General features: G+C 39.3%; 1 protein-coding gene across 4 annotated transcripts in view; it reads left to right on the top strand.

Moving 5' to 3' along the window:
- Positions 1-24946, top strand: part of agbl4 (AGBL carboxypeptidase 4) — a 736228-nt gene that overhangs the window by 124398 nt on the left and 586884 nt on the right. The window lies entirely within an intron of this gene.

The following is a 24946-nucleotide window of genomic DNA, read 5'->3' as shown; positions in this document are numbered from 1 at the left end:
GGCCCTGGCTATTTCTCCTCTCGCTTCCCTCAGTAACCTGGGATAGATTCCATCCGGACCTGGAGACTTGTCCACCTTAATGTATTTTAGGATACCTAACACTTCCTCCTTCCTTATGTCAACTTGACCTAGTCTAAGCAAACATCTATCCCTAACCTCAACATCTGTCATGTCCCCTTCCTTGGTGAATACTGATGCAAAGTACTCGTTAAGAATGTCACCCATTTTCTATGACTCAGCGCATAACTTTCCTTCTTTGTCCTTAAGTGGGCCAATCCTTTCTCTATGCATCCTCTTGCTCTTTACATATGAATAAAGGCTTTGGGATTTTCCTTAACCATGTTTGCCAGCAATATCGCATGTCCTGTCTTAGCCCTTTTAATCCCTCGTTTCAGATTCGCTCTACATTCCAGATATTCTTGCAAAGCTTCGTCTGTCTTCAGTCGCTGAGACCTCATGTATGTAGATGTAGGGTAAGTTTAAAAGAGGTTGTGTGAGGCATGCTTTTTGTACAAAGAGTGGTGAGTGCCTGGACTGCACTGCCAGAGGAGGTGTTGGAAGCCGACACAATAACAACATTCAAGAAACACCTGGACAAATACATGAATAGGAAGGGAATAGAGGCAGTAAGTGAAGACATTTTTCATATGGAAGGGTAAAATGTACTGATGCAGGCTTGGAGGGCCTAAGGGCCTTTTCCTGTGCATTGTTATTTGTTCTTAGGTGTAATATAACTTCTCTGCCTTTCAATTCCATTGTCTAGAAATGAAAGCAGTGTTTTTTTTTTGTTTTTATTTGGCCTAATGCTCTGTATTGTCAATTAATTCCGAATGTGGAATCAAATTAACAAACTGAATAAATATTTCTGTTTGAGGCTGAGAAGCCAGCAAATGTGAGTATTTTGTTATGAGTATGCTTATTTGATGTAAATTTAAGAATTATTTTTTATTTATTCAATCATGGGGTGAGGGTATCACTGGCTAGGCAGTATTCGTTGCCCATCCCACATTGCTGTGGGACTGGAATCACATGTGGACCAGACCAGGTCAGGATGGCGGCTTCTTATCTTAAAGGATGGATTGGTTTTTTGACAATCAAGCAATGGATTCATGTGAATTTGTTCATCATTAAACTCTTAATTCCAGATTTTTTTAATTGAATTCAAATTCCACCATCTGCTGTGGTGGTATTCAACCCCATGTGTCCAAAATATTATCTGACTCCCTGGATTAATAGCCCAAGTGATGATATCACTAGGCCATTGCCTCCCCCAGTGTCCAAGGATATTACTGCAATCTTGAGGCGTCTAAACTCTATCTTGAAGAGGTTCACCTCAAAGACCACAAATTGTTAATTTAAGGACGTGCTTGCAGTTTTTCCATGAACACTGACATTTTAAAATTCCTTTCAATACTCCCACATTCATTTATTATTCATATGGATACTAGTATTTTATTCACTGGCTGAACCAGAGTAAGAAGGACAGCATGCTGGTGAATGATTCATTTTAGATGTACAGACTCCCTACGGTGTGGAAACAGGCCATTCAGCCCAACATGTCGGTACCGATTCTCTGAAGAGCATCCCACCCAGATTCATCCCCTACTCTTTCCCTGCAAATCTGCACCTCCATGGATAATCCCTCCAGCCTACATATCCCTGGACATTACGGGCAATTTAGCATTGCCAGTCCACCTGACCTGCACATCTTTGGACTGTCATGGCAGCGAGCATTCTCCCCATTTTGTGCATTGGGCTAGTGGCGTAATGGATAATGCATCCAATTCTGATCAGACGATTGTAGATTCGAATTCTCACAAGGGTGGCATTATCGCTTAGTGGTTAGCACTGTTGCCACACAGCACTAGGGACTCAGGTTCTATTCCACCCTCTGGCGACTATCTGTGTGGAGTTTGCATGTTCTCCACGTGTCCACGTGGGTTTTCTCTGGGTGCTCCAGTCTCCTCCCACATCCAGAGATGTGTAGGGTAGGTGGATTGGCCAGCCTAAATTGCCCGTAGTGTTCAGGGATGTGTAGATTAGATGGGTTATAGGGGGGATAGGCTTGAGTGGGATGCTCTGAGGGTCAGTGTGGACTTGTTGGGCTGAAGGGCCTGCTTCCACACTGTAGAGATTCTATGATGCAACATACAATCATGCACCAATGATTTAAGGCCAGAGTTGGAAAAATGCTAACAAGATAAAATTAAAGGCTCTTTTTCTAACAGCAAGTAACATTTATAATTCATGGAACAAATTGGAAATAAATGGATATGATCATCATATAATTGCAGAAACATGGCTACAAAGTAACTAAGACTAGGAACTGAATATTCAGGGATACTCTTCATTTTGGAAGCCATGACATGGAGATGGTGGCGTTGGACTGGGGTTGACAAAGCTGGAAATCACACAACACCAGGTTATAGTCCAACAGGTTTATTTGAAATCACAACTTTCAAAGCGCTGCTCCTTCATCAGGTGAAGTGGTATCATGTGACTTCTGCCTTCATTTTGGAAGAATAGACAAAAAGGAAAATAAATTGGAGTAGCTGTATTAATTAAAAAATAAGACCTGCAGGATAGTGAAAAATGATCTTAGCTCAGAAGATAAAAGTGTAGCATCGGCTTGGGTGGAGATAAAAGATAGTAATAAGAATCACTGATAGCAGTATCCCATAGGACATATGACAAGATTATATTACAAATAAATAATGGGGCCTGGTAAGAAGGCACTGCAACTCACCCCCACCTTCTTGAGGATAACAAGGGTTGTGGCAGTACCTGCTGACCCAAGCTTTGATGCCCGCAATCTATAAATTAAAATTTGAAAATGTTGGTGGCTTCAGTAACATTTAGATTGATCCAAGACCAAGTCTGAAATAAGCGCACATTTCACTTGCTGTTAGGATACTTGAAGAATTCAGAAAGGTGGTCCTTTCATTCCTCCGTATCCATGAACTCTCAAGTTGTGACTTCGGGTGGTCATGCCAAAAAAAAGAAACCAATATTTCAAAATCCATGGACAAAACTTACCTATCCGTGACCATTTTCACTTATGAGGCCACTTCGCTCTCCAATGTGTTCTGGAACACAGCTCTTACCCTCAATCCTGTATGAGCAAGGGTGTAAGTGCTTGGGAGGATGAAGAGGTTGAGGACGTTTGTCAGATATAGATAGAAGAGAGCAGTGTGACATCAGGGGAGAGGGGCTGGGAGGGAGGCACGCCTGCAACGTCCTCGCCCAGCCGCACTCAGTAACTGCCCATAACCTCCCCTAGCAATGCCTGGCCCAGGAATGCTTTACTGGTAAGTTACGATACACTAGAATTGTTGTTAATATTTTATTCTATTGATATTAACTTTTATTTCAGATGTTTTAATATTCATTATTTTAACCCAAAAAGAATTGCTGAAAAGTCATAAGTTTGGGGTTCATGAACCTAACCCCTCGCGAATTTGTCATTCATGAATGTTTTCAGGAATGGAACTCTTGCAGAAATGCATGTACTCAAAACCCACATTTGAGAGTCCTTTTGGAATTAACACATCTTCCCTTAAATAATATTTGTTGTTAAAACTTGATTTGCTAATAATATGGTAATAGTATTTGACTTGAGTCTTTCTGTGAATACTAGATTTCTCACAGAAACAATGGAATGTCTTGTAATATGTAGCTTATCTTAAAGTGAATAAACTGTTATTCATAAACTTTACTGTCAAGGACAGTGCCATTGACAAGATTCCTGGAAGTGCTTTTCTCAGTTTTTTCCCCCACAGTCTATTCTTACATTACTCTTAAAATATATACAGTTCATAATTTAGACATTAATAAAAAATACAACCTTTATTCACCGCTATTAATTTTTTATTCTTCACATAATATCGTTGAGGTGCTTCTTCTAATTAATGGTTTGTGTGCCTGGCTGCTACTTATAATTTAGTATGTCTGTGTTCTGGGATTGTTAAATGTGGCTGTGTGCCAGCTCAACATGGCTCCTTTAATTTTATTTTTTTAACTATTTTTCAACCTGTCAGAATTGTTATTACGCACTTTTGAGCAGGTGGGACTTCAGCCATAAGATTCCATGTGTAGAATAAACAAAATGTTCTTTACGATATAAAGTTACAACAGTAAAATAAACTATGATGCTGTTCAGAGGGGTGGAGCAGACATGAGTGGCCAAATGGTCTACTTCCACACTAAAGACTTTATGATTCAATGATTCTATATGTATACAATGTTTACTCTGATATTGGAAACTGGTATGAGGTAAAAATTGCTAACAGAAATCTCTGGCCAGATATGCCACACCACAGACTAATCTTAGGCAATGTGGTCCAGATAGATCCCATGGATTTCTCAGCTAACCTCCTGCTGTTACTGACACTATGGATCACTGAATCTCATTAGAAGTTTGAATACTTTACAAGGGATTTCGATTTTTCTCTTTTGAAGATCTAATATTGGAATTCCTTTGGAAGCCTCTCTGACTTGAACAGCTTGTGCCCTGGTAGCTCAATCTCTTCTCCAAAGACTGCACTTGCCAGCATTCTTAAGACTGCTCTCCAGCACTAATTACTATTGCTGTTGCAGCCTTAATGAAACAGCTGTTGCTGTATTTGTCTAATCACCAATATTTTGTAGCTCCATCAAGGTATTATTGTGAGTGGGCTTCCCTTATCTTACTTCTAGCTACACAGAGCTTTCATGACTCGAAGGGCTTATTTTTAGGACCAACCTCTTTTTTATGACACAGAAACCACTGCAAGCTTTTCTTGAGCCTTACCTGCCTGGAGTTTGTTCACTGAAGCACTGGTGCTACTTGAAGCTACTCCTTTCCTTCAGCATTCTCCTATATTCAAACTGCAATGACCTGTCTTAACAAACACACGTTCAGATAAATTGACACCAGGGAATCTTCTTAAGTTCTACCCTTTGCCCTGACAATAATGCCTGCCCTGAGCTATACTGAATCTGACCTGTAGGGTTAAATGAATGCTTTTATGCTACCGTAGCTCTGACTGCCTCTGCTCTGCCCTTTCCTCAAGGTTTACACCACCTCTCCAACTTGCTGTTTTCATAGTGCCATTTTTTTAACTCTGATTCAACAAAATAATTATGCCTAATTTTCTGAGCTGCCATTTGTTTTCACAACCAGGAAATCTCAGCATTTTAATTAATCTTCCTGGCTGTTAGCCTCTTGAGGCAATGTGACCATTACCTTAAAGTGTATGAATTTTAGGGTGCTTCAATTGAGTTTATCACATTTTCTACCATAAACCTTTAATTTCTGAAACATATATGAAAAAAATACTAAAACACATGAACTGTAAACTAAACATTAACAACAGTATAGGCCCAGGGTTCTTCTGATCCAGCATTCACTTTGGAATTGTGCTCTTTATTTTAAAATTGCCCAATATGCCAAGGTCTAGATCATTAACATACAGAGTCATAGAGTTGTATAGCATGGAAATGGACCCTTTGGTCCAACTCGTCCATGCCAACCAGATATCCTAAATTGATCGAATCCCATTTGACAGCATTTGGCCCTATCCCTTTAATCCCATTCTATTCATATACCCATCCAGATGCCTTTTAAATGTTGCAATTGTATCAGCCTCAACTGCTTTCTCTGGTAGCTCTTTCAATACATGCACCATCTTCTGCATGAAAACGTTGCTCCTTAGGCCCTGTTTATACATTTTCCTTCTCATCTTACACCTATCCCCTCAAGTTTTGGATTCCCCTGCTGGTGTGGGAAAAAAAATGACCTTGGCTATTCGCTCTACCCATGCCCCTCATGATTTTATAAACCTTTATAAGGTCATCCCTCGACTTCCCATGTTCCAGGGAAAGTAGTCCTAGCCTATCAACCTCTCCATTTGGCTCAAACCCTCCAATCCTTGCAATATCCTTGTAAATCTTTTCTGAGTCCTTTCAAGCTTCACATCACTCTTTCTATAGCAGGGAGACAAGAATTGAATTTAGTATTCCAAAAGTAACCGAACTAGTATAATGTAAAACTGCAACATGACATCCCAACCCGTATACTCAATGTACTGACCAATAAAGGCAGATGAACGAAATGCCTTCTTCACTACCCCGTCTACTTGTGACTCCATCTTCAAGAAACTGTGAACCTGCTCCCCAAGGCGTCTTTGTTCAGTAACATACTCCAGGACCCTACCATTAAGTGTATTAAGTCCTGTCCTGATCTGCCTTAACAAAATGCAGCATGTCTCATTTATCTAAATTAAACTCCATCTGTCAGTCCTTGGCCCATCTGATCGAGGTCCTATTGTACTCTGAGGTAACCTTCTTCATTGTTCATGACACCACCAATTTTGGTGTAATCTGCAAACTTACTAACCATTCCTCTTATATTCACAATCAAGCCATTCATACAAATGACAAAAATCAGTTGACCCAGCACCGGTCTTTGTGGCACAGCGCTGGTCGCAGGCCTCCAATCTAAAAAACAACCATCTACCCTCTGCCTCCTACCTTTGTGCTAATTTTGTGTCCAAATTGCTCCCATGGGTTCCATGTGATCTAACTTTGTTAACCAGTTTACCATGTCTAAACTTGTCGAACGCCCTGCTGAAGTCCATAAAGACAACAATCACCACTTTGCCTTCATCAGGAAGAGCAAGTTTCCTAAAACTGACTCCTGGAAAATTCCACAGAAACTTTACTCCAGTCAAAAAACATCATAACTGTGATTCTCTGTTTCCTGTCAGTCAGCCAGTTTTATATCCATGTCATTTCTGTCCCTTTTATTTCATGAGTTATAACTTTGCTCACAAGTCTGTTCACTTTTGGGACATCAGTGTACACCACATGTATTACCCTCATCAATCCTCTGTTAGTTTGTCAAACAACTCTGGCAACGTTGTTCAATATAATTTATCCTTAATTTGTTCGTTTATTAACCTGTGTTTTTCCAAATGACTATTAATTTTGTCTTGATATTATCATTTATATAAGCTTCCCCTCCACAATTTACACTGCATGGCCTGCAGTTGCTGAGCTTACCTTTACAGATTTTTGTTGAACAAGGGTGAAAAATTTACAATTCTCAGGTCTTCTGGCACCACCCCTGAGGTTTAGGGAAGGTATTTGCCAGTGCACTGACAATTTCCTTTCACTTTCCTCAGTATTCTTTGAGGCATCTCATTCAGTCCTGTTACATTATCTGTTTTAATTAAAGGCATCCAATCCAATGCATTTTCCTTATTAATTTTAAACCTTTCAAGTGTTTGAATTACTTCCACTTTCACTGAGATCCTCCTGAAGAAAAAGCAAGGCTGGAAAGCTTGTGTTTTCAAATAAAGCTGTTGGACTAGAACATGGTGTTGTGTGATTTCGAACCTTGTCTATCCTAGTCCAACATCAGCACCTCCACATCATGGCCACCGTGATCTATGCAACAACTTCCTTGGTGAGTGCTATGCTTTTATTGTCCGCTTTTTCATTTCTTACCCTCTTCCATTTAGCCTAGTTCTGAATTGTTTTATTCAACTGACATCTATCACAAACACACTTTTTCTTCTTCATCTTAGTCTTATGGTGCAACGATCACTGTCCCTCTAGTGGTATTTAATCAACCTTATTCTCAAGAACCAGGGCTACCAGTGCCTCCTTTTAAGATGGACTGGAAACAAATTGATGTGAACGTTTTTCTGAACACATTTCAGGATCTCCAGCTCTCTTTGCTATTTATCCCACTACTATCTTAGTCTATCTTTGGATAATTAAAGTCCCCTGTCTTAAGTACTGCTTCATTCTTGCACCACTCTGTAATGCTCTTGAAAATTTCTTACTTTTATATCCTTTCTGCTCATTGGAGGCCTGCAGGTGACACCAAGAAATGTAATGGCACCTTTTGTGTTAACGCTAATCAGATAGAATCAATCCCAAATACCTATGGGATATCCTTTCTCTAACACGACAATATTCTCCTTCTTCCATGCTATCAGCCCTACTACACTCTTTCATTCGTATCTTTCCTGAACATCTTTTATCCAGAGTATATGCAGAGTAAACCTACTTTGCAGTTTTTTTTAAACTTCCATCCATACTGTGAACACATTTGATGCCATCTTATTTCCTAGTCTAATGAAATGTGTCTCTCCCAGTGTTCTGTGTGTCTTGGTATTCCTCTCTGATGTAATCTGTTGGTTCCCACTATCCTGCCAAGTTAGTTTAAATCCTGTCACCCTCTAAGTCACCCTGCAAAGAAATCAACTTCAGCTTTGTTAATGTGCGAATTGTCTGACCTATTCAGCCTCCATTTAACCATGCTCATCCCAATTTCTCAGGAATGTAAAGCCTTCCCTCTTGCATCACCTTTTCAGCCGTGTATTTAATTGTTTTATCCTGTTATGTCTATCCCCAGTAGGGAGTAGAATTTGGAGTACATCAGAGTACATCCTCACTTAAAGATGTGGCTTTGTCCCTGAAAATCAAGACTTCCAGTGACATAACTTTAAGTAAAACCTTGGACGGAATTGCACTTATTTTGGCTATTTATCACTTTCATTAAGATTCCTAGAATTTTTCTCCATGAAGCCTATTGAGATCTCTTGGCATAGCTTACCAAGCTTAGCTCATTAATTACCTACTCTGCCCCATTGGCACTCCTCTTGCTTGATTCTAGCCCCGTCTTACCACTTGGAATTCTCAGGTCAATCCATCACTCGGGAGATATCCACCAAAACAAAACAACATCTCTGGTGCCTGCACCACTGTTAAAAGGCTGCTGTACACCCAGACAAACATTGATGATCCAGCGTTACCCTGACTGATAATGTGATGACACAACAGTTACCGATCCATACTACCCAACTGCGCGTGGATTCCTCATACATGCATCTCATTCTCCCAGCATGGATGTAGTTTAAACACCATGTAACTTAGCTTACCTGCCCATGGCTAAATCTCACCTAACTACCCTCTTTAAGTTACCACTATTCTTTCCTGAATGCCTACTGTAGATCAGCATCCTTGTCATCACCCAGTAGGGGAAATCACATTCTGGCAAGCAATCAGACAATTCCAAAGACAAACATTTGTTTACAGCCAGCAAAAGCAAATACAAACAAAACAAAATAAATAAATGCTGCAGCTGGTCCCACTATGCAAATCAAAGGCCGATTGTAGTGACCAATTACTGTTTTAAATTCTATGATTGTCTTTTACACCATGTTCTGATCTATTGAAATTTTGTGTCAATCAGGTGCTGTTTGGCTTATAGCATCCGATGCAGCTAAGCTCTGTCATGGACAAGAACAGCATCCTCTTTCCCAATGCTCTCATCCTCCTCAGGGTCCTGGTCCAGTTCCCCTCAGCACCTAGCCCATCACTTCATTGCCACATTTTGTCCAGTGTAACAGTCACCTTCACAACTTCCCATTAAGGATGAGAGAGAACGGCCTCCCATTACTGAAGCCCTCAGGTTCCACTCTAGCATCTGTCACAGTGATTTACAACATACAGAGCTCGTGTTGATATTGTACCTTGCTCATCCCAAGGAAATGAAGTTGGGGACAACGATCTTTGTTCCACCAGTAGATCCAACACATCTGCAGTTGCACCTCTGCCTGACCTGCATGATCCTCGGCCTCCATAGCCCTTTGTCCTCCTGCATCTGCCTTCCCCTTCTCAGCAAGGCAGTCGGAACAACCCAGCACATAGCTGTTGCTGGAAATGGCCTATGTTGGAAACATAAAGAGCTAAACAAGTTCTTAGCTCTCAGAACTATCAATGGTAGCGTAACTTGCAGATGTGGGCTGCACATACTCCTCTATTCAGTGAGAAATGGTGCACCTCGATGAGAGCTATGTCTCCATCTTCATTCAGCTGCAGTCTCAGCATAAGCACCAACTTGGTGAAGGTGCCAACAACTAAGACCAACATATTTCATGAAAACATTAATGCCTACTGCACTCTGACTCACTTCCTGTTCCCAAACCCACATCAATTATGAAACGTTTCATTGCATTCAGTAGAGTCGATTGTAAAACTTACATGACAGGTGAGCATCCCACAACCGCCTGCACTGTGTTCAATTTGCATGGTCCATGGACCATTGACTTGGTGCAAATCACCTTTGATCATCAGCATTTGAACCCTTTGCATGTTTACTTTGCATGCATTGCAAAGGGATAATGAAATGATTGCAAATTAAATATAGTTGCAGTTTGTTAGTGCATGCTTCATTTATTTGTCAAGCCCCTAGACTGTGTGCTGACTCTGGCCATGACTGATGGTACCAGGATCCCCACCCAACAGCAGTACCACCTTGACTGGACTGAAGACTTGCCCCCACTCACTTCCTGGAATGGCTATTTGGTTGAATAAATGGGCAGTGTGTTTGCCGTGAAGGTATCTGGCTCATGTTGTAAATAAATAAAACAAAGAACTTTAGTTGCTGGAGAAATTAAATTAAGAAAACAGAAACTGCCGAAGAAACACAGCAGATCTGGCACCATCTATGGGGAGAAAACAGACTTAACATTTTGAGTCTAGTGATCCTTCATCATATTGTGGATGTTGAATTGATGTCTTCCTTGTCCACCAGACAGATCCCTACTAGTACAAGCATGACAAGCATCCTGCTCTGTGTCTCTGCAAAAGAGCACGTTAGTAGCCATTAGGTTCTGGCTGAAGAGGCATGTTTGGCTGTGCACAGCAAATCAAGCTGGTTTTGGCATGAATGCTGTGTGCATGCAGGTAGGAGCTAAGTGAATGATCACTAAAAGGGCGAGTGAGTAGGCCTGAATCGCAGTCAGGTTCATTCCATGAATTGTATGCCTGTCTGTCCACAAAATGTCCTTGCTGCAGCCTTTCAATGCTAATTGCTGGTGTGCCATGCGTTGTAGGTCTGTACTTCCTGGGCATTGGGCAAATGGATTGGAAGGGTGCTATGAGGACGCTGAGGAACAAAAAAATATTGGATGTCAATTTCTATAGGAATATTGCTGTAGGTGTGTGTTGCTGGTGCCCATGGGTCGTGCCCTGATGTACTGTTGTGTGGTGAGCAACATGGAGGCTCGTCACAGCAAGCAAGCTGAAGTTGCCAAGCGCTGTTCTGACTTCCACATCAAGAACTTTTGTCATCTGATTTGCTCACAGTGGAGTTTAGGGTAAGATGTTGCATATTATTAAAAGCAGACTGGACAGTTATGTGGTCATTAACAAGAAATACTCTCTCCTTTATTAGACAACTCACTGCAGCTGAGTAAGGATCTCATTTCAAAGTCTGGCAGAACTTATTTAAAAGATGCAGCAAGTTCCTTTTGGTGTCAGATTGACCCTGCTGACTTCTCTCGTGATCTTGCCACATTCAAGCCTGTAAGATTCTGTCCCAGGAAGTAATGTTAAAAATGTAGTTAGGTTCTATAAGACCTTCCTTATAAGCAAAAAGGCCAGTGTTAAAAGATTATCCTTTCTAAGATGAAATGTTTACATTTCTAAATTCCTACATTGATAAAAGTGTGATAATATGGACAAAGAGAATGTTGATTGCCACTGACAATACCTGTTTCACTCTGTTTCCCAAACCTCCTGCTCCCTTTTCCACCTGGTTTGTGCAGAACCTGCCAATCCACTGAAACCGAGAGAACTGCAGTTGCTAGAAATCAGACACACAAACAGAAGTTACTTGAAAAGCTCAACAGATCTGGCAGCATCTGCGGAGAGAGATCAAAGTTAATGTATCAGGTTCAGTGATCCTTAGAACTCTGATTTATCTCTACAAATACTGCTAGACCTGCTGAGCTTGTCCAAAAATTTCTGTTTTTCCCTCTGCAAATTTATTTATCCTTGAGTTGTGGCATCCAGATCCTCTCTGCCTACTTTCTCGCTGCTGCCCTCTCCTGGAATTACCTCCCAATCAAGATTCAGATTCAGTCTGATGCTGGAGCTCTCATTTTGTAGAAGTGCAAATCATGATGGTATAGAAGGGTTTCAAGGCTTTTAGAATGCATTTATTTTTAAAATGCTTTAAGTAGCTGCTTTTCTCTCCTAAATCCATGCTGTGATTGAGGACTTGAAAGATGTGCAGCAAGGCAAGAACATTTTTAAAAGTTAATGAAGAAAAAATATTGTTTTAAACTCTTCTAAACAATTAGAATTCACACCTTCATATGAACATTCAAGTTAGAAACTTGAAGTCGACCATTTACACCCTTGAGCCTGTTCTGCCATTTAAAAAGGTAATTACTGATCTGATTGTAGCCAGAAATCCACATTCCCAATAACATTACACTCGTTGCTTGCCAAGGTGTAAACACCTTTGCCTTAAATGTATTCAAAAACTCTGTTTCCACCCTTTTTGAGGTAGAGTTCTAAAAACATATTTATTGCAATTCCACATTAGCAGGATGCAAACTACAGAAAAGCAGGCCTACGTTGAATGGTTTACAGGCATTACTAATATTAAGTAATCAATTTTATGGTAAGTTTAATGATTTAATTTATTGGTTATGGCAAGAAATCAGCAGATACCCCCGAGACCTGTTGAGGCAGCTATCAACATGATTATGCAAAAGTCAAAAATTGAAGAAATGTAAAATGTCTTTGAGAAATATTTGGTTTCTCTTCAACCTGTTGTAACTCATGAGCTATCTCTCCATGTCTTTAATTTGAATTGTGGAAGTTTGCTTCATGATTTTGCACACCATACGTTTTAATGTAGGACCTGTAGTTCAGAGGCAGACTTGGAGATCTAATCACTATGCTAGACTATGGAAAATTGATTTAACATCATAACATGGGAGCCAGCTCGTAGGCGAGGACTCCTGGAATCTGAACTAAAAGGACAGCTTAGAGGCAACTCAGCATGAGGTTTTCAGGTAGCTGTTCAGCTATGATGCTGATTGTGTTAATAGCTTTTTAAAACTTCAGGCGTTTCATAGACTTTAAGCTTGCATGTCCTGAAGAAGGTTACATTGAATATATTTAACATTATGGTTATGATGCTCCCTACTGTGTTAAGATCATATTTATTGCAATTTAATCAAACTCAAACGTAATACTTTAGTCCATAATGTACATCCAGCTGATGTATTTATTTCCGAGTTGTCAAGATGAAATATTAATGGTGTACTCCTAGCAATTGTGACATTGCCTCTTTGCATCTCCAAGGTCATTTTGCTTAAATCCGAGTCATTTATTTCTTTAGATTTAGTATTTTCGGGGGGTGCATGCGAAGGTCCTGTTGCTTAATTTAAAACACTTTCCAAAGGTAATAAATAAAAGTCTTGGTTTCTAATTACTTGGCCAAATGTGCTCGGAAATTATTGATCGTAAAACATTTTTACTTTGCATATCTTGTATCCAGCCAAGTACTCTAATGCGCAGATGCTGGAAATTCCATTTTCATGGATCAGTTCTCATGCAAATAGTCTAACCTGATGTGAGGGAATTGCAAAAACCAATGTACTTGTTTTTGTCATAATGTTGACCAATTTTTGTTTTCAAATTGTTTAAGCATTAAAAATCCGACATAAAACACAGTGTTGAAAGAGATGATTTAGCACATCTTTTAAACATAAAAATCTAATTTCATCAGATATTACATAAATACGTTGTGAATTAAGATAAGAAAATGGTCAAATAGTTAATGACTAATAATGAATGAATATAGAAAAAAAGCACACACTGATTTTCTATTATGCTAGTATTATTTATTAAAAATATGGCTTCTGCAGGAGATCATACTGACAGCACACAGATATTAATAATGGGTTAATTCATTTCATAATTAGTAAGTATTTTTGTACAGATTGGATTTTTAAATTTTTTGGAGTAGAAGTCATAGCAATGGATCATTTGAAATCTTTGACTAAGGGCAAACTGAGAGACCCAGGAGAGACATTGAAGGTATAAATAAAAGAAAGGATACTTTAAGGTTGAGATACTCAAAGTGATTACCCAACAAATAGAATCAGATGGAGGGAAACCTGAAGTTGAAATAGCATATCTAAAGTTCAGTTATAAATGAAAAGATTTAAATTGGAAGAAAAAAAAGAGGAATGGAAAGGGAAGCAAAAGATAAACAAAGAGCAATGGGAAGGGAAGAGAGCAAGAAGAAAAGAATGATGAAAAGGAACAGAGTTAAAAAGACTTGCAGTGGAAAGAGTGGAGAAAGAAAAGGAAAGGAAAATAGAATTTGAAAGACATAAGCTGTAAAGAGATGAGGGCATCAGACAACAAGACTCAGCCAGAGAAAAAAATTAAAGGAAGAGTATAGTAGCTCAGAGGATGATTCTGATTCTAGTGAGAAGATGGATTTAAATAAAAATCTATGGTTCATGCTTGAATTTACTAAGGATGGAGTGAAAAGGTATTTGAAAAGATGGGTAGGCAGATGAAGTGGCCAAAAGATATTTGGACATTTATGTTACAGAGTGTTTTAACTGGTACAGTTATGAATGTGTGTGGCAGTTTGATTAACAAACTTGAAACTGTTACAAAAAAGTCACTAAATATTTATGAGCTTATCCCTGAACTAATCAATTAAAATTTAGTATTACAAGAAAGGAACCTAATTAGGCAGTTGTAGAATTTGCAAGCAAGAAGGAAATGCTACTTATTCAGTGGTTTCAATCACTGAAGTTAGACAAAAGTTTTGAGAACATGAGCAAAATCTTGATTATGGAAGAATTCCAAAATTCCATCCTTGTGAACCATAAAACTTATCTAGATGAACATCAAGTATTAAAAATGCGAGAAACAGAAGTTCTGGCAGATACCTATGATATCTCAAATGGGTTGTAATAGGTTGGGAGATGACCATATAGGAATGCCAATATACAAGCATATAAAATAGAAGCAGAAGTAGGTGTTTGGTTCCTTGAACCTACATCAACACTCAGTAAGATCATGGCTGATCTGTTGGTCTTGAATTCCACATTCCCACTGGAAGTCCCATTGCACTTCAGATTTCCAACTGTAGTCCTCTGTTTAAGTAATTATTTGCTGTTTCTTTCTTCCTGCAAAGTGAACAACTTCACATTTTCCTACATTAAATGCCATCTGCCAGGATTTTGCCAATTCACTCAACCTAATTATATCCTTGAAAACTCCTTATACCATCTTCACAACATGTTTCCTTACTATCATGGTGTTGTCCAGAAATTTAGCTACCATGCCTTCACTCCCCTCAGCTAAGTCAGTGATGAAAAAGTTGAGGCCCCAGCACAGATCCCTGTAGCATTCCCCTTGTCAATCTTCTATCCATACTACTCTGTTACCTTCTGCATCATGAACTTTTATTTTCCCTAATAACCTTTGATGTGACACCTTCACAAGTGAATTCTGGAAATCAAATTACTGTACGACACTATTGTATTATAGAGGAGAGGCGACAGCCTAGTTGTACTATCGCTGGACTGTTTATCCAGTGACTCAAGTGATTCTGTTCTGGGAACCTGGGTTTGAAATCCACCATGGTAAATGGTGGATTTGAATTCAATAAAAATCTGAAATTAGAAGTCTAAAGATGAACACAGATCTATTGTCCATTGTCAGAAAAACTCATCTGGTTCATTAATGTCCTTTCAAGGAGGAAACTGGCATCCTTACTTGGTTTGGCCTTCTTGTGACTCCAGACCGACAAAAATTGTGGCTGACTCTTAACTATCCTCTAGGTTTTAGGGATAGGCAATAGATGCTGCCCTAGCCAGTGATGCCCTGTTCCCTGGATAAATTAAAAAAGCCCATCACCTCCACTTTATCCACAGCACATGTTACTGCTTCAAAGAAGTCTAATGAACTGATTTAACATGATTTTCCTTAACAAAACCACGCTGACTTTTCCTACTTGAGTCTTTCTAGGCGTGCAGCTGTAATCACTTGAATGAGCAAACCTTCCCTACAACCAACCTAAAACCTTTGTTTCCTATATTCTGCTTCCCTTCCTTCATGAATTGAGGTGTTATGTTTACAACTTACCAGTTTGGTGGAATCTGTCCTGGAGCTGCGTTATTTTGGAAAATTAGCACCAATGATTCTACTACGCCATTAGCCATCTGTATTAAGTTCTTTGGATGAAATACATCTGCACGAGAGAATTGACAGTCTGCAGCTGTTAACTTAGTAATGGTGACCATAATTTTTGTAAGTTTCCAGGTTCCTTGCTCCCTTCCATAGTCTGATTTACAGCAATTACTGTAGGTTTATTTGTCTATTGTAAAGACTGTATCTTTTAGACTTCTATTTATTTGTAATTGTGGAGGAAATGGGAAAATAAATGTTTTAAAACCAAGGATTGGTGTATGTTTATGAAAGCAACTAACCTGACATTCACTGTAAACACTGATTTTTCTCCACAGATACTGCTAAACCTACTGAGCTTTTCCAGCAATTTCTGTTTTTGTTTCTGATTTACAGTATCTGCAGTTCTTTCAGTTTTTACCACATTTACCATGGCTAATCCACCTAGCCTACACATGCCTGAACATTACAGGGACGATTTAGCATAGCCAATCCACCTAACCTTTGAACTGTAGGTGGAATCCATTGCACCCAGTGGAAATCTACTCAGCCATTTGGAGAACATGCAGACTCCACACAGACAGTCACCTAAGGGTGGAATCAAACCAAGTCCCAAATTTTAGTTGCAGAAGAACTTAAATTGAAGGCTTTTATGTAAATGGAGCTTCAGTTGGCAAGAAGTAATTGATTTATTTGTTTCAATACTGATGTTCCAATCCTGATGCCAGCACCCCATGAAAAGGAGCCCCTCTTTTCCACCCCACTCTTTAGGCATGTGTTTACGTCCTTCATTCTTGTGCCCTTATGCCACTTTGCGTGTCGCTTGGGCAGTAATCCTGTGATTATAACCCTTGAGGACCTGCTCTTTCACTTTTTTCCTAGCTCCTGATAATCCCTGGACAGGATTTCCTCTTTCTTAGTCTTGCATATGTTGTTCCGACATGGACCATAACAACTGGCTCCACCTCCTCCCTCTCCAAAATCCTTTCAAGCCATTCAGAGATATCCCTTACTTTGGCACTGGTAGGCAACACGCCATGTGAGATTCTCGATCCTGCTTACAAAGGATAATAATTATTCCCCTGTTTATAGAGTCCCCTACAGCTACCACTTGTCTTTTTGCTCCCCCTTCTTGAATGGCCTTCCATGCCAAGGTGCAGTGATTAGTTGGCTCATCCTCACTGCAGCCCTTTTCCTCATCCATACAGGGAGCAATCAGTTCATATCTGTTGGGTAGGATCAAGAGCTGAGGCTCCTGTGTGTAGGATCCCTCTACCTGTCTCACTTGCAGCCCCCCCCCCCCCCCCCACCCCCCGCTGTCCCTCGCCACGGACCAAATTTGAAGTACTTAATCTACCAGGTGTGTGACTGCCTTCTGAAACACAGTGTCTAGGTACAGCTCCCTGTCCTGGATGTGCCGCAGTGTTTGAAGCTCAAATTCCAGGTCATCAACTCTGAACCAAAGGTCCTTGAGCAACCAACACTTGCTCCAGATGTGGTCCCTGTCATTCACAATGGGAACAGCCAGCTCGCACGTCATACAGCTACAACATATCACTTGTATGACCATTTCTACTTAGTTAATTACTTTATTGAGTTAATTAAATCTGTTGATACTTCTTGGCTGTGTTCTTTTTCAAATTTAATGCAGATTTAATGTTCCTTGATGACACTTCCTACTCAAACCCCTGTTTGGTAGTGGTGACTGCAGCAAAGCAAGTCTTCACCCTAACTGCCAGTCAGCATTGTTGCTGCCTTCTGCTGAACTTCAGGCTATTTTGAGGCCACGCACCCTAGTTCTGTTTCACCTGACAGTAGAAAGAACCTCCCTGATTCTATCTTATCTATTCCTGTCATAATTTTATATGTTTCTATAAGATCACCCCTCATTCTTCTAAATTACAATGTATATAGTCTCAGTCTACTTAATCTCTCCTCATTAGCCAACCCTCTCAACTCCAGAATCAACATAATGAACCTCCCGTGTGCCCCTCCAGTGCCAGTACATCCTTTTTCAGGTAAGGAGATGAGATAATAAGAAAAGTTGCATTCCTGTCTTTGATCCCTTATGTGAGATCATTAAACCCATTGTGACACTGCTGCACGGCCCTTGAATTAATGCAAACTCCTTGCATTAACTTCCAAATCAGCAGCTCATATTCTTTTTGATTCTCATCTTCCACAGAAACCTGAGCTCTTTCCTCTTGCCCACTTCCACTTTGATCTCCAGCATGCAAGGTTAAGAGACTTTTATCCGGTGCTTTATCTTGCAACTCCAACTTGCACCTTCAAACAACTTGTGGCATCTTCCTTCCACTGAGCGCAGCTCCTCTTTAAGAGGGAAAGGCTGCCTTTAAGAGGAGCAGGCTGGCTGTACAATGCTTTCAGCTTAGGCTACTTGACCCTAGCTAAATTTTCACATAACTGGCAGTGAGAGGCCTGATTGGAACACCAGTACAATTGGGTAAATGAGGTAGGACCAAGTTTGCATGCTGCCTGCTTCAGTTGAAGTCAGCACAGCTGGTTAACAGTTGCCACCACGTACCCAAAAAATAGCCAATATTTTGCTCAATGTATAAATCAACCATGACCCACAGTCCCTCACATTGTTATTCAAACAGGGTGGCACCATTTCCTTTCTCCGTACATTTTGCAACACCTTAACAGCCAGCTATAGCTGTCATTTGATGCCCCTTAAAATTTGGAAATAATACCTGTTTAGAGTTATAATGGGTTTGAACTCAGTAAAATGAAGGAGAGGAATAGAGTGTTTTTGTAGTCTAGAAATTTCCTTTTGCTTGCATTTACCTTGCTATAATATTCAAAAACATTTCATTCTTATTGGTATGGGCAAAGTCTCTCCGGTCATTGAAGAAAGCAGTAAGTGGAGTGAAAGAATATAAATTTAACAATCGTCTATGCTGTAGCATACACTCATTCCACTTGTTTAATGTCTGGCGACAATTTAAGTTTGAGCTTGCATTGTGGTTGTTTGTGCATTGTAAACATCTACACAAGTGTTTGATTTTACTACTCCCTTCTCTGTGTATACAATCTACGTTGATTGGTGTAGTAGCATTATCTCCAAACTCATTTATCTCCAGCAGAGCTCCCTGATGGGAATGCAGGGTCTATGCTGTTCTGCAAATACGAATATGCTGAACATTGAGTTAATAATTTTTCCAAGATTTTTAAAATCTCTCTGTTTCGTCCATTGTTTTTAAGTGTGTATTGCTTTGCACTTCAATTTCTTCAGTCAAAATTTGTTTCATATGTTTCATTTATCTCTGCTTCCTTCGCTGTGTCATCGGATTCAACTCTTGAGCAACCTAAATGATCCTTAATACATATTTGTAAGATCATTAAATACAAAGGGTTAGATAAGCTAGATATGGATATGGCATGAAAGCAGATATGTAAACTGTGACAAGATGCCATGGCTTGCAATCTTGTGCTGGCATGACCCTTGTTCTTCATAGATACAAATCATTTGAAAAAAGAAACAAATTTTTTCTGATTTTACCAAAATTCATGGCAAGCTATGAGGAAGAATGCAAAATAACCTCGATAATTTGGGGGACACAATCGAAAAACTAGTTGAGAATAGCAAATGTAACTGGTATATTTTAGGAAATTAAAAATAGAAACATACAGCTAATGTTAAATACTCAATAGAAACAAACAGGCAGAGGCAACTGTGGATGGTGATATATACAAAATTTAGAAACAAAATTGCAGATGGACAAGATCAAAAAAAGAGAAAAGTGATTTAGCATTTTCAGATGAATTGTGGATGTCTTGTCCTGTGCCAGTTACTATCCACCACATATAAAATGTCGATTTTGTAGGCAGGTTTCCGAACAATGTTTTGGCTGGGGAGTGGGAATCATAGCACATTGTAAATCCAGTCTATTATTTTATCTTCTACTTGATTGTTTCAACTTGACCTGATTGTACTCATTTAATCTTACATGAAATCTACGATAAGCTGAAGAATATAGGGAGGATTTTGGCTTTTCAGTATTTTTATTAAATCTAATCTATAGCTTAGAAGCTATGTTTAAGATGTTGATAGCAATGAAATGATAATGAATTATTTGATCTAAAATTAGTCTATTTGCTATTATTTTGCAAGTTGTAAAATTTGTACTTCCAACATCTTAAATCATATAGTTAATCAAATTAATATGTATTTATTGCTCAGTTAGGTATAACTTGGAAGGCAAACATTTCCCAAATAGATTCAACATATTGTACTATCTATTGTCCATATCTTATTTACAGTAACTTACCAAGTAGAAGTACATATTCTGGCAATTGGTGGAACTAATTATTTTCTATCAGTGTTTTTATCACTTTGATTTAAAAGCAATCTTTAAGTTGAAAAGGAAAAGGAAATTACTTGAGATGCCAGGGATAGCATCAAAACTAATACTTATTAGATAGGGCCAGCTTTTCCAGCAACTTTGTTTTTATACTTGTTAGATTTTATTTGCTTTTAGAAATTTTGCCAACTAATTTAGGGAATAAATTTAATCTGTACAAAGCTTGCCAATAATGAGTGACAAGAATTGGCTCTAATTTCACATTTATTAAGTATAAATTTGGTTTTTCTATAATTCAAATAAACAGAAAAATATATTTCCATGTTTTGGATAAGAAACCCTTGATGATATTTGGAGGATTTACAAATGTAAATTAGACTATTTTCACAATAGTGTAACGTCTATAATTTATAAGTTGAATATGCCCATCACAAAAGTCAATACGTGTAGCATTGTTATGTTCATCAAGTTTAATTTTGGTTCTCTCAGGGAAAAAATTTAAAGAAAGCATTGTTTTTTCATTTCTTTTAAGGAATTAAGTTTCTTTTCTACCTCCTGTTGTGTTAGGTGATATTGTGTGGAAGCCCCCTGTAATAAAACACATGGACAGAACCCTGAACTTGTGCTGAGCCTGCAAGGAATAAACAAAATCACTAGTAGACCTGGGAATATTGTTCAGCTGTGGAGCTGGAGGAACAAAGCAGGCCAGGCAGCATCAGAGGAGCATGAAAGCTGACATTTTGGGTGGGGTCCCGACCCAAAACATCAGCTTTCCTGCTCCTCTGATGCTGCCTGGCCAGCTGTGTTCCCCCAGCTCCACACTATATCATCTCTGATTCCAGCAATGACTGTTCTTACTATCTCTAACATTGTTCAGCTGGTATTTTTAATTCACACCTCCTCCCTGAAACGATCAACCTAAAACCAATGGACTCTAGCCCCAAGAAGGCGTTAACACCTGTAACTACAAAGCTCAGACTGTATGGAGTCTGAAAGGTGATGTGAAGGGCTTCACCTTCCAACATCAATTAAAGACCATTTTCACCTTGTTTAACAATCGGAAAGCCAATTATCGTCAAAGCGAACATCGACTGAACAATGAGACAACAGATTTACTGTGGAGAGAACAGGGCCCATAAAATGAACACTGGATAATCTGACAAATGAATTTAAGAGATAATAGGAACTACAGATGCTGGAGAATCTGAGATAACGAGGTGTAGAGCTGGATGAACACAGCAATCCAAGCAGCACCACAGGAGCAGGAAGGCTGACATTTTGGGCCTAGAGGTCTACCTTAAATGAATTTAAAACATCTTTTCCTAATACAGTGCATATATATAATAGCCACAATAATCCATCAGTATCTCACAATCTGACTCAACTGGAGTTTATGGACTCAATAGGAATGCACCTCATTTGTATTAAGTAATAAGGCACAAACTTTCCACTGGAGAGGCAAAGGAGCAGAAGGTTGCTCAGTGCCACCAATGTGGTAGCATCCTTTCAGCAATATTTCCATCTGATATAATTACAAACTGAAATATCACCCAAACTACCAGCTATTTACTTACCTATACTCAGAGCATGGTTGAGGACTTCAAGCTGCACAATCCTTTCACTTTGAGTTGTGTCCACTGATGTGGTTAGGTGCATATTGGATCTACTGGCAAGTACCCGGTTTTCTTTATTTTTTAAAAACCGAAAGTCACTCAACCCGAAACATTAACTTTTATTTCTCTCCACAGATTCTATCGGACCTGCTGAGCTCTTCCAGCTATTTCTTGCGTAGTTGCTTCTTTACTTTTTGCTGTTTAGATGAGCCTGGTTTTCACCTCAGGTTGTGTCTGAGGACTTGTGTTATCAGTTGAGTCGGTTGTTGCTTTGAGTCGTCAGTCTTTGGTTCTGTTGGTCATGGTCGGTTGTTGTCAGTAAAACTGTAAGGTCCAATCTCACCAGGGAGCTTCCGAACCAAGACCCAAGGGAAGCCAGATCGAGACGCTGAACAGGGAAGCTGAACCAAGAACATCATTGGAACAAAGGACACCCTTTGGAAAGGGGGAAACCACCCAAGACATCCACAAGAGAACAGGCTGAACCAACTATTGAACAAAGAGCTCATGAACATGGACTTTTCCAAGCCGAGAACACAGATGGCAAGAACCTCAACGACCGACCTCTAGGCCCAAAATGTCAGCCTTCCTGCTCCTGTGGTGCTGCTTGGATTGCTGTGTTCATCCAGCTCTACACCTCGTTATCTCAGATTCTCCAGCATCTGTAGTTCCTATTATCTCTTAAATTCATTTGTCAGATTATCCTGTGTTCATTTTATAGATAAATGTTTGACGGGAAAACAAGGATATTTTCACTTTAGCTTTAAAACGAGAGGTTAGAGAAATCATATTTTCAAATTGAGAGAGGTGTCAGCAGTAGTTATCAGCATTTCTTTACATCTTCTGAAATCTGTGAGGAAAAATACAGCAGGTAAGCAAAGGCTTGCTGTGAAATGCCACATTGCTCAGTGCACTTTGCTTTTCTGATGAAGTCCCAGCTGCCTTACAATATTGCATAAAATGGAAGAATAAAGTGAACAGAATGCAGAGATCACAGCCCTGTGAATTATAATGATCCTTTCCTCATTGTTTGAAGATAGTTTGAAAGAGTTGATAGCCTATTAATGTAAAATAAGCTGAAGGTGCAATAATGCTTTTATTCAAATGGTTATGCTGTCAGAAGATTTGTGTCAAATGAAAGCTGTAGCAATGGAACACCTTCCCAGTAGCTATGGTAACAAACGTTCAGCTCAACCTCAGGCTCTGCAATGCATTTCTGCTCTTTTTTATTTTGTGACAACGGTTTAATGTTGTTTTCAAATAACATTTTGAAGAAATGGAATTGTTTTGACTCAGAATTTTGGGATAGAGAAAAGGGGCATGGTTGAAAATATCAACACTGTCAGATTAAACAGTTTAATCACTTACAATTACAAAATTTTCCATTGTTGAATTTTTAAGTTATATAAGTCAGTATTCAATAAATTATTTTGCTACATTCCCAAACTGTTATAAGATTATTGGATCTGGTTTCATCTATTGTGTAAGTCAGATCCAAATGTTTAACAACTGGGACCAAGCCCTCCGGAACGTTAAATACAAGTAGTACTCAAATGTCCAAGGTCAGTTTAATTTCTGAAAGGATTTGGAAAGCCTCAAAAGGTATGTAAACCCTGAGCAGGTTTTGTAAAATTTAATGGAGCAAAAGATAAAGAAATGATAGAATGAAAGAAAGAAAACTGGGGATAATTTTTATCTTCATCATGTGAACAGTATTCTGGCAGACTGCATTGTCTACCCCTTATTGAACCTTTTCAGTTTTCATCCAGTTCACTTCATAGGTGCAGCCTCAAGTCTTATAAGCAAAAATTTAAGCAATTGAGCCCTGTTGGATGAGTGCTGGTTGCTGTGATATAATTAAATGCTATTGCATTGCACAAATCTTTGGATGCCCACATTGTACCACACATGGATTTACTCCTACAGCTGATTGGTGCTCTCATTGATTATGATATCCATATAAGATGCTAGGTAATGTGCATAGAGCACGTTTCATTCAGTCTGGCCCAACTGCTATTTGCTTAAATCTGTTTTTCTTCCAAACACCACCAACTGGGTCATACCTACTACCAGTGTCCACCTATCACCACCATTACACTACTCCCTCCCTCCCTCTGTATCTGCAGCTCCCTGTACCCCCACATCCGATCCTGAAAATGCATAAAACCCACAATATTAACCTCCTTTCCTCCAGATACTACCTCGCTTGCTGTGTTCTTCTCCAGCTTCCTGTTTGTCTATCTCACAGAGACCAGTTGCTGCAGAGAAACTTATTGATGCCAGTGATAGTGTTGGGAGGAAAGCTATATGGAAAGGATTGAGATCAAATGCCAAGAACAACATTGTAAAAGTATGAAAAATTTGCTGATGTAGCTTACTGGTCTCTGCAACAAAGTATCAAATGAATCTTCTTATTAGTTTTTGAAACTGCCCATTTATCCAATGATGCACATAGAAATCACAGACATGCATTTGCAGGGGTAATTATTTCATGGATCGTATGGATCTAATGAAATCCTTGAAAATGACTAGAATTCATCATTGCATCTCTGATACGTAAGTTTCATTTAATTTGAAACTTGATGCCTGCTGACCCATTGGAAATGTGTAGAGATGGACATGAACAAATGAATGAACAAATGGAAAAGTATAGCACAGGAACAGGCCCTTCGGCCCTTCAAGCCTGTGCTAACCATCATGCCCTAATTAATCTAAAAACAAACCTGCCTTTTTTGATCCTTATCCCTCTATTCCCTCCATATTCATATACCCATTTAGGTGCCTTTTAAATGTCTTCAATGTGCCCGCTTCCATCACCTCTTCTGGAAGTGCATTCCAGGCTGCTACCACTCATTGCTTGAAAAACTTCCCTTAAACTTTCCCGCTTTGACCTTGAACCTGTGCCCTCTTGTAACTGAAACTCCAATCCTAGGAAAATGCCTCTGACTATCCACCCTATCTATGCGTCTCATAAGTTTGTAGACCTCCTTCAGGTCTCCT

This window comes from Stegostoma tigrinum, chromosome 8 (genome assembly GCF_030684315.1).
Source record: "Stegostoma tigrinum isolate sSteTig4 chromosome 8, sSteTig4.hap1, whole genome shotgun sequence".
NCBI lineage: Eukaryota > Metazoa > Chordata > Chondrichthyes > Orectolobiformes > Stegostomatidae > Stegostoma > Stegostoma tigrinum.
Note: the sequence above shows the minus strand (reverse complement) of the source record. Positions and strands in the feature narration are given on the sequence as shown.